Source organism: Pipistrellus hanaki, assembly GCF_964339955.1.
Source record: "Pipistrellus hanaki genome assembly, chromosome: 2".
Classification (NCBI taxonomy): Eukaryota; Metazoa; Chordata; class Mammalia; order Chiroptera; family Vespertilionidae; genus Pipistrellus; species Pipistrellus hanaki.
This window is the reverse complement of record NC_140504.1, coordinates 93,428,172-93,438,181: the sequence shown is the minus strand read 5'-3', so window position 1 is coordinate 93,438,181 and position 10,010 is coordinate 93,428,172. Positions and strand designations below refer to the sequence as shown.

The 10,010-nt window shown below is 39.2% G+C and overlaps 2 protein-coding genes across 11 annotated transcripts in view; one reads left to right on the top strand and one right to left on the bottom strand.

Moving 5' to 3' along the window:
• MED12L (mediator complex subunit 12L) overlaps window positions 1-10,010 on the top strand; it is a 355,232-nt gene that overhangs the window by 233,292 nt on the left and 111,930 nt on the right. The gene's annotated exons all lie outside the window — the stretch shown is intronic.
• The window catches only part of P2RY13 (purinergic receptor P2Y13), a 403,762-nt gene continuing 396,971 nt past the window's right edge, over window positions 3,220-10,010 (bottom strand). Inside the window, exon 4 of the mRNA XM_084875993.1 lies at window positions 3,220-3,530. The gene's annotated coding sequence lies outside the window, so the exon portion shown is untranslated. The remainder of the gene's footprint in view (window positions 3,531-10,010) is intronic.

The following is a 10,010-nucleotide window of genomic DNA, read 5'->3' as shown; positions in this document are numbered from 1 at the left end:
GGCTCAAGCTGGATATGGCAGCAGCTGGCAGCACCAAAGCACTTGAATTTCATTCTTAAACACAAGACAGCTTGTTTTATTATCTTTAAAAATCTTTGCACAGTGATAATTTATATAATCAGATCCTTTTTTCTTTTGTAATTTTAGAACTTTCAGATAAAAGTCTCCAAAGGAGTCCAAGACTTTCTTGAATGTAATATTTGAACAAATGAGTAAAAAATAAAAAATACAATTTCATGAAATGTAACCAAAACCTGTTACTATCATGGGTGACAATAAATGAAAATAATAATCAAAGATGGAAACTTTTTTGAAGGTAGTAAATCAATAATAGATTTACGGAGTGTTTATTTATGCCTTAAGGAAATAATGGACCGTGTAGTTGGTTTTATTTCCAAGTTTGTCAGAAAAACAAATGTGCTTGATTTAAATACTAATAGTTGAATGTCAAAATCATGTTACTTCTCTTGCCTTTTCTTAAACAGAAACAAACAACTTTGATTTAATGGTTTTTCATTCCATTCTTTTTAGGGAGGGTTTACTATGTGTGGATGAGTAGCTAGCCCTAAGGAAAGACTCTGAACAAAAATTATCCAGCTTATTTAATATTGACTCTGCTTTGCTCCATGGAGTTTGCTTTTAGCTTCTGAAGCCAATTCATTGTAGACCTTAGTTTGAAAGAGTTGTCCTTTTTAGGTTGAACTTTTTGCCACTTGTCACTCTGATCCATACCTGGATTATGTACTGCTCTTAATGTGAAACCTGAGTGGCAGAACAACAAATGGCCAAGTCTTAAAGGCATCAGTTCAGAAGGAAAGAACATCCCTTATAGCCTCTTTCAAAGAGTGTAGAGCAAAGACCTTCTCTGCAAGTTCTGAAGATTATCACCCCAGATTTCCAGTGGTGTGTACAAAATCACATTAGAGAGCTTATTTGGATAAATATTCCACAAGCTTCTTGTAAAGCAATAAAGGCAGTCTGCTATCCACCTTAAATTTTAATGCATTTATTTCCTGGGTTGACTTGTCCTATTTGGGTCAACTAACTATATACTGATTTTTTTTATATTAAAGGAAATTCCTGAGTATATCAAGCTGTTGAAAATGTTTTTGATATACTTTCCTATTTTGAATTTGAAGGGAAAATGTTTTAATAATTTAGGAGTATATTTCCTGGTTTTGACTTTAAAATAGTCTCTGAAGGGAGGCCAGTGCATGAGATTATGTTAGGCCTTTCTAAGTTTGAAGAAGGACCTGGAGTTTGAAGATGCACCTTGACTTTCTCTGCATTGTTGTTGTTTTTAAACAAAGATCTCCTCATGGAAGAAGGAAGGGGCAGTAAATTGCCCTCTTTTTCTCTTTCTGAGGGTAGGCTGGAGATGAAATATGCTTTTCCATCATTAATATAACAGTGGGATTGCCGTATTTAAAAGTTGCACACAGTGATGCAAATTAAATGTAGTAATGAAAAAGTTAACATTAGGCGTACCCATTTGTCTTAAAGCATATTATGCCAGTTGGGACTTGCTAAAGCTGGTCTTACTTAACATTCAAAAAGGAAAGTAGAGTACACACTTAGTCACAAAAAACGTGTAACACTTTAATGAAAAGAGCAGCTAAAAACCAGCCCGTAACTCTATTATTGTTCGAATAACTGAAAGGTTAACTTGAAGATTTTTTTTCCCTGTTGATTTTTCTTATAGTTAGTCTCTCATTTCATAAGAGACCCAGGAGACTTTATAACAATAATTATCTTGTCGTTTTCTTAGAATAGCCTATTAAATGCAGGGAAGCTCTTTTAATGACATTGTTTAGCCATTACAAGCCCCGCATTTATTTAGAATAAAAGGATGGCATCGTGGGTTGTGTTTGTGCTTCTCTACCACCATCATGCTTTAAAAAAATGTTTATTTTATTTTATTTTTTAAAATTTATTTTAAAGGGAGAGGGAGAAAGAGATAGAAACATCAATGATGAGAGAGAATCATTGATTGGCTGCCTCCTGCAACCGGTATGTGCCCTGACCAGCAATCAAACCATGACTCCTGGTTCATAGGTTAATGCTCAACCACTGAGCCATGCCAGCCGAGCTATTTTATTCTTTTTATTACAGCTTATTTTTTTCTTCTGATATTTATTGTTAAAGATGTTAAACCTTCACACAAGTGGAAATAATATTTCATGTAGATTTCACCTAGAGTTACAAATGGTTAATGTTTTTCACATATCTGTGCATACACACACACACACACACACACACACACACACAAAACAAAACAAAACAAAAAGCATACATTTTGGGGGAACCTTTTTGAAATTGCAGTCATTGTGGTAAATGCCTCACTCCTAATTGCTTTTCCAAATAACAAGGACACTCTTCTACCTAACCACAATACTATTATCAGCCAAGAGGTTAATTATGAAGTAATACTATTTTAAAATATTTCCTCTGCATTGAAATTTTACAATTTCCCAGTAAGACCCTTTATAACTTTATTGTTGTGGAATCCAATCACTGGTCACTTATTGCATTTGGTTTTACTGTCTTTTTAGACTTATTTCTTCTTCAGAACAATGTCTCTGCATTTAAAAACACACACAAAACCTTTTTTTTAAATCTCCTTGGCTTTTGAAAATTGCTTGGCTCTGTATCGACGAGGTCCATCCTGTGGGATGTGTAGGAAGGGGATTTTTTTCTGAGGCAGTTATCCTGGAGTTACCATTGGGGTTTAGAATTTTGAAGTTCAATAGGAATATCTATAATCTTGTTTTGGGCATAGACCTAGTACATGCATCACTAATCACAAAGTCAGGATATCCAAAGTCACTATTTGGGGGAAGGGCTATATTGAATGACTCATTCACCTTTTTTTGTTTGTTTGTTTCAGCATTATATGAAACAAGGATTTTAGGTGAGAATCCAAAACCTTACTGACTTTTCAAAGAGACAGAAGTAGCCGCTGATGTGGGTCGGTGCTTGAGTGTTGACCCATGTACCAGGAGGTCACTGGTTCAGTTCCCACTTGGGGCATGTGCACGGGTTTTAGGTTCGATCCCCAGTGTGGGGCGTGCTGGAGGTGGCCAGTTGATGTTTCTCTGTCATTGATGAGGAAGACAGAAATACTCAAGTAGAGAATGTATTTCTGAAACTCTTACAAGAAATGAAAATTAAGTCATATTATTGGTAAGTCTTTCTAGATTCTATAATGAACTCTTTTCCTATTTGCCACCATTTAGTGGGAAACATTGGTAGATTTATTATCAAGGCTTTCTTTAGTCTTTTAGTCCAGGGGTTGTCAACTGGTGGTCCTTGTACCACTGGTGGTCCATGAGGTCTAAAAGGTTGGCGACTGCTGTTCTAGTCATTCCCCTTGAGTGTGACTTCTTCCTCTCTCCTCCCTTCTTTATTGGGCTTCTCTGCATTGACGTGGACCTGGGCTCAATGTCCCCTCCTCAAGTGTTGGTAGGCATAGCATTTGAATCATCATTTCATTTTCTCTGTTACAATACTCTCAGATGCATTCATTTCTTCTTAAAGGAAAAGAACATATAATGGGCCTCTAAAGCCTCTGTAGCATGCTAACTCTTTATTACAAAACGAAGAAAAACAGGGGTCTCATTGAACCATAGCTCATGATGCTCTGTCTTGGAAGCCCTGTCTTTTGCATGTAGCCAGAACAAATATTGTATTAACAGATCTTACTGTTTCATCTCTCTGCACAAGAAAGTCACTCTAATTGTGGCTCACATGCAATGGCTGAGAATTTGTGCTGAGCATAATTATTACAAACCTTTCATGTTCCCTAGCTGAGATTGATATCTTTATGTCCCTGTGCCTAAATTACTGTGTTTAACCTGTCATTTGAAATGACTTATATCTATTACGTCTTTTTTATATAAAGCACTTACATTTTTCTCGTATGAGAACTTCATGTGTAATGGTTGATTAAAGGAGAGGATAGGTTGAGATTGAGTTGGGAGATATGCCTGCATCTGCTTCCTGTTCGCATATCCATATTCTCTCCTGTGCTGGCTACTTGATCCGTCTCTTCACTTTGGAAATTTTGTTTGTGAGAGGCAATGATAGGAGCCCAGTAATGGGTCTAATAGGCTCCAATGTGGATTTCAGCCTTTCTGCTTAACAGCTTTTTTTACTTTGGGCAAGTCATTAATATATCTGAGCCTCAATTTCTTATGAAAAATAAGCATGGGAATGGTTACCTTATAAGATTATAAAACTTAAATAAGATAATGTACAGGGTAGTTTGTACTTAGTGAATAGTAGCTTTTGTTTTGAGTTTTTATTTGGTCAGAAGGGAGCGGGAGAGGGAGTGAATAAGTGAATGAATGGGGGTACCTGTCTGAATGTAAAGTTGGAATGATTAAAAATTTAAAAGACTTATTAACTAAAAAGATAAGTAATTCCATAATATTTTGGCAGCCCTTAGTCACCTCTTGGATTTCTTTTAATGGTGACTGGTGATTGCTCGAAATATTTTTTATTCTTTCTTTATAGCTTTCTGTGCTGAAAAGAAGGAAACTAGGACTAATTTATTCAGACTACCTGAAATTATGGAAAAGTATAAAATCTGAGGCCAGAATATGTGGGGGTAGAGAGGTGGTCTCAGCTGGGTACTGCATTCAGGTCAAGGCTTCATTCACTATAGTTCAGTAAATAGAATAAAAAAGATAAAAGTACAGAGTAATGTGATGTAATTTTAAAGCAAAAGGTTGATATTTTAACTATAAAAGTATTCAGATATGCATGAGGTGAAATTTTTTAAGATTACTGCAGCTATGTAAGGTCATATAAACCCATCTAATACTGATGCTGAATTGAAAAAAATAAAGGTAGACATTCTAGTACTGAGCCCCGGGTGTTACATTTGTGACTGTGAGTTTTATTGCAGCAGTGACAAAATTTCACATGCTAAGTGAGGTATGGAATTATTTTTAAAAAACTGCTACTTACCAATACTCTAAGTCAAGAATTCTGTTTCCTTTCTCTTTTCTTAGTTTTATCTTTCTTTTCTGTCACTCCTCCTCATGTTTTCATCTTGCATCCTTACCACTTGGTGTCTATCTGCCTCCCACTCCCCTTTTTCTATAAATACTTTATACTAGAATGAATGGGGTGGAGGTGCTGGGACTCAGACACCCAGGTAATGTGGAGTCTGAAATGTCAGCACACGACCTGAATGCAGTGCCCAGCTGACCCATGCTACTTTCTCTTGGTCATGTGGCTACTCCCACCATTGGATTTGCATCTCGGCTCCATTTGCTAGTTCACGCGGTGCATTCTAACTGCGCTGCACAGCAGACACAGGAGAGAGCTGCTGTCCTGTCTCACCCTCAGGGAAAGCCAGAGCAATACAGCTGTTGTTTTTCTTCCTTGGAACTCTTTGAAACTAACTTGGCCTTTATGGCAAGATGAGAGTCGCTTATAGCCCCTCATTTCCCTTTACAAACCGGGGCTATATCCCATCTCCTTCTTAAAATTACCACTGACCTCAGAGTTCTACATTCAACACGCTTGACCTTTCTACAGTCTGTGGTTTTGCTGATTATCGCTTTTTCCTGCAATCGCTTTTCTCCTTGGCTTCCAGTACACCGGGCCTCCCGTTTCTTGTTTTAACCCATCAATCCCACCCCCTTCCCAGCCTCAGGCACCTCCCCCAGATCCTCTTGTCTCCTCTGTCCATGAGATTTGGGTAACATGGCCTCTGAAGTACCCAGCTCATTCCTTATTCTCTCCCTGTCTTAGAAAAATTTCCCCTGGCCTCAATTCTATGCGTGTCTTCAGAGCCCTGGATCAGTATTTCGTGCCCTTCTGTCCAGGTTTTGTCTGCTTGACCTCACTCTCTCACTGTGTTTCATGTACAACATACCCAGACCCCACATCTTAGCCTTCTTTCTTTAGGATCCAGCACTCCTCCCAAGCTAGTGATCTTTAGAGCAATGCCATTTAATTGGGGGCAGTTGGGATGAGGATTATGGACCCACTGAGGATACATGTTAGTCACATCCAGTTAACATATAATCTCCTGTTCTCTAGGGGTCTTGGACTCAAAACCTCTCTGAACATGTCACTGAGGTCCATGTCCGATTTTCCCTTGGGCTGTTGCCTGCATAGATGGAAGACCTTTTCAGTTGATCTCCTGACCTCAGTGGCTTTTCTTCAACCCAGAATTATCCTATTGCTGACAAATTGACATTCTTTTAGTGCAGCACAATAGAGGACATAATGCTTCACTTCAGAATCCTTCAATGGTTCTCAGAGAAATGCAGACAGACACACAATAGCAGGATTCTGCACTCTGTCCTGGCTCATCGACTAGTTCCCATGCTGTAGCCTCAGACCCCCAAGGCCCCTCACGATCCAGCCACAGCACAATGTCCTTCTCAACCCACGCCTTGCTCAGTATTGCTCTCTGCCCAGCAGTGCTCCCTTTTGAGTGCTCTGTTTTCTCCTTTAAGGTTCAGCTCACATTTCCATTTTCTGGGAGCCCTTCCTCAGTTTCTCTATTTGCAGTCAGGTCCCCTTTCCTCCGAGCTGCTATGGTGAGTTAGTACAGCTCTCATACCGCTTACCACATTCGGATTCACTATGGCCTGTGTGCCTTACCAGATTGCAGCTTCCACAGAGGCAGAGGGGTCTGAACTCAAGTGCAAGATGAAGAATGACTGACCAGATGAACCCATGAATCTATTTTTTGGGGTTTTACTCCTTTCAAGAACTCTCAGTGCTGGAGGCCCCTAAAGTACTCATAGGGTCCCCCATCGAGCCTTTCATATCCCTGAGGTTGTTGAAGCTAATTTGTCCAGAGATCTCTTCCTCCCTCTGCAGGCACCACCCCCTTGCCATTGTCACTGCAGGGCCCACTATCAACCCTGGAGGCATGCCACCTGTCCTACCTGTCAGGTGATGGAGCAGAGCCTCTGCTTTGCTGTGGGGGTCACAGGCACTGTGGATGAGATATCTTTTACTTTGTCCTCAAACTTCTTTTCATTTCTCCCCTCAACAGGGAGTCCTGTAACATCTATCTCATAGTGTTGCAGTGGAAGATAGCAAAGTAGTAATCCTTGTCTAGTGCGAGCATGGTGCCAGCCACAACAAGTGTTTAGTAAACAAGCCACTCGGCTGGGTGAGGTCTTGGGAGGTTCTGGTAGCTTCTAGGTCAGGCAGCACCTGGGCTAATTATGCCCCCACAGGAATACTGCATTGTTTTTATGGGGTCAGAGAATATGGGGGTGGCTACTGAAATTTTGAAAATCATAGAAAACATAGGAGACTGGATTTATGAATTCTCTTGAGAACATTAGAAGATTTGAAATGATAAATATGGTGTTTAAGAATATGAGTTTAGCCGAAACTGGTTTGGTTCAGTGGATAGAGCATCGGCCTGTGGACTGAAAGGTCCCGGGTTCAATTCCGGTCAAGGGCATGTACCTTGGTTGTGAGCACATTCCCAGTAGGGGGGTGTGCAAGAGGCAGCTGATGGACGTTTCTCTCTCATAGATGTTTCTAACTCTTTATCCCTCTCCCTTCCTCTCTGTAAAAAATCAATAAAATATATATATTGATTTGAGTCCAGGGATTCATATATATATATATATATATATATATATATATATATATATATATATATATATATAAAAGAAAAGAATATGAGTTTAGAGGCAAGAATCTGAATTAGAACTCTAGCCCTGCTCTTTATATGCCGGGTGACCCCAGACAGGTTGCTTAACCTCTGTTTCTCAACTTCTCTATCTCTAAAATGGAGATGATAATTTTACTTTATAGGCTTCCTGGTGTTATTAAATGGACAATGTATTAAAGCTCTTGGTACACAGTAAGTAGTAGGTAATGTGTGTAGCTTTTGTTGTCACTGATACTGGTTTTACTACTCTGATTTCTACTAGTTGGCCACCCTGGACTCAAATCCCTTCCGTGCCAGCAATTGGCACTGGATAGTAGATGCCCCACAGGGGGGTATGGACTTTTAAGGTAACCTAGTCCTTGCTATGGCCTGCCACCTTACATCTGCCCCACTCTCAAAAACAATTTTGTGTTTCCTGTTGACAGATGCCTCTCTTGGACATGCTTGTTCAAGATGGCTGTGTGTAAATCAATCTGTATGTAAGTATGAACCTCAGGGAACATTTATCTCAGTGGTTCTTCACAAGTGTCCCAGTCCGTAGCATCCGTGTCCCTGGCAGCTCGTGCTCAGCCCTCACCCTTGAATCAGAAACTCGGGGGTGGGCCTAGCTGTGTCTTAAAAATCCCTCCAGCAGGTTCTGGTACCAACTAAAGTTTGAGGACTACTTTGGTTTGAACATAAGTGTTCTCTATTCATATTGTCTGTATTTGGTTTCATGTAAATTTTAAAATAGTGGGTTTTGTTTTGGACACTTTAAGTGGTTTGTGAGTTCCACACATCCCTTAGCTATGCTCCCTGCTGTCTCCTAGCTATGCTCCTGCTCCCTGAGGTATTAGACTGGTGGGGAGTTGGTTCTTCCTCTAGAGCAGTGTTCTCAACCTTTCTTAGGTGACCCTGCTAGTGGTTCTCAACCTGTGGGTCATGATTCTAGAGCCTAAGACCATCGGAAAACCACAGATATTTACATTACGATTCATAACAGTAGCAAAATTACAGTTATGAAGTAGCAATGAAAATAATTTTATGATTGGGGGTCACCACAACATGAGGAACTGCATTAAAGGGTCACGACATTAGAGAGGTTGAGAACACTGCTTTAGAGGCTTTTTCTGTTCAGTGTCAAGTGAACTTTGACCTTTTAACTTGCTGGAAGAATGATTTTACCTGGGGGTAATGGCTAGGCATTTTGAGAAAGAAAGTTATGGAAGGAGCTGCTTTTAAATAGATATGAAATATATAAAGTGGTAGTTTTAATAAGATTGAATAATTCTTTTAAGATTCTAATTAATAACTTTACATTGGCCATCTAACTTCTGTGGTTTTGGAGTTCTCACTGCTTGTCTCCTCCTACCTCATTTACAGTAAATCTCCTTGGTTTCTCAAGAACTTTCTGTATGAGGAAATACTGTTTCACCCTCTGCCTGCCCCAAGGATAGTCAGAAGACCTTTTCCAGTAATAACAGTTATATTTGTTATATTTCACTTTTTACAAAAGTCCTTAATAGTTCTCTAAGCTCATGCATTATATCAAAACTACTTTAAAAACACACACACAGCCGAAACCGGTTAGGCTCAGTGGATAGAGCGTCGGCCTGCAGACTAGGATCCTGGGTTCGATTCTGGTCAAGGGCATGTACCTTGGTTGCGGGCACATCCCCAGTAGGGGGTGTGCAACAGGCAGCTGATTGATGATTCTCTCTCATTGATGTTTCTAACTCTCTATCCCTCTCTCTTCCTCTCTGTAAAAAATCAATAAAAAATATGTTTAAAACACACACACACACACACACACACACACACACACACACATAAACACACACACACACACACACAAAAACAAAAAGAAAAACCCCCCCACTATTTTTTGTGTGTCAATAGTGGCTGTGGTATAGCATAAGTATTCCAGAACTTAGTATTTTGATGCCAATTTGGGAATTTGTTCTCAAATAGTTGCTTTGCATTTTCTATGATTTTAAGATGTCTCTACTATGCCTTTGCTCTAAGTTCTTGTTAGATTATTCTACACACCGGGTACTCCACTTTTGATTATGATGTTATTGCAATAAAATTAAATATTTGTGTTTATGGAGGACAAATTTGCTATTGAAACTTTATCTTGGAAGACCTTTGCAAAAACTGTATACATTATCTAGATGCAGGTTTTTTTTTTATAATACTGTATTAGAGTATACTCATGAATATGTAATATATTCAGTAAAAGTACTGTGCATTTAGTGACATCACTAACAATTGCTGTCATCTAATTCTTATATTCGAGAGAATAAAACTCAGACTTCAAGAGAACTTTGTAAAAGGAGAGTTTGGGATTTTATAATAGACTGCAATTACA